The sequence below is a fragment of the Grammomys surdaster genome, unplaced genomic scaffold, assembly GCF_004785775.1.
Source record: "Grammomys surdaster isolate TR1022 unplaced genomic scaffold, NIH_TR_1.0 334, whole genome shotgun sequence".
Lineage (NCBI taxonomy): Eukaryota > Metazoa > Chordata > Mammalia > Rodentia > Muridae > Grammomys > Grammomys surdaster.
Window position 1 is genome coordinate 418,052 of NW_021604753.1, and position 990 is coordinate 419,041.

At 44.5% G+C, this 990-nt stretch overlaps 1 protein-coding gene across 4 annotated transcripts in view; it reads left to right on the forward strand.

Moving 5' to 3' along the window:
* The window catches only part of Myh11 (myosin heavy chain 11), a 98,552-nt gene that overhangs the window by 68,017 nt on the left and 29,545 nt on the right, over positions 1–990 (forward strand). The gene's annotated exons all lie outside the window — the stretch shown is intronic.

Consider the following 990-nt stretch of genomic DNA (forward strand, 5'->3'; position numbering starts at 1 on the left):
AAGGGCAGCTTCCGGTTGAAATGCATCTGAGAGGGAAGGGCAGCTTCTGGTTGAAATGCATACGTTGGTTATAGATGTAAGGAGGACAGAATACCAGCCAATGGGCTGGAGAGTTTCAGATATGGGTTGTTTTTTATTTATTTATTCTTTCATATATTACATCCCTACCACAGTTTCCTCTCCCTCTTCTCTTCCCAGTCTCTCCCCGCTACCTGCCCTCCTCCCCATCCACGCCTCTTCCATTTCCCTTCAGAAAAGGGCAGGCCTCCCAGGGATATCAAGCGAACATGGCATGTCGAGTTGCCGTAAGACTAGGCAGCTCCCCTCATATTTTGGCTGGAGAGGTAACTCATCCAGTAAGAGAGGAATGTGGACCTGGGCTCTTATTCTCAATTTCTCATCTAATGTGCCCAGGTTTCTCCTGAGAGCAGTCATTTCTACCTCAAGAAGTTGTTAAAGGGGAGTTAATGAAATGAAGTGTGGCTGCTTTTCGTTTCAGAAGTCTTAGAGTTTCAGAGGAAAGACTCTGTGGCTGTATCTCTAGCCCCATGTCCAAATAGAGTTACTAAAGTAGGACTTTAGAAGACTCAGCGCTCTGTCTGTTCTGCTTGGTGGCTAGGTGGAGATTGAGGTTCACCAAAGAAAGACACCCAGAGATATCTCCCGGGGTGCTAGCACCTGGAGTGTGTGCTGTCATCAAGGATAGCCCACACCACAGCTAAAGAACCCTAGTTTGGTCAAGCTGATTATCAGAGACTCAATATGGTTACGGCCAGAAATTGGAGCACACTTAGTACAACAGCAGACCTAGTTTGTTAAATGTTATAATTAAGTTCTCTATTGTCATCATTACTATTCTCAAAATAATTAATCTTCCTAATAATAATGGATATTCTTAAATGTACCCATAGCCAATGTGGCAGCTACCACAGTATAATGGGTTTACAATCTTCATTCTCTAGCTCTCTCCTCTCCTCTCCTCTCCTCTCC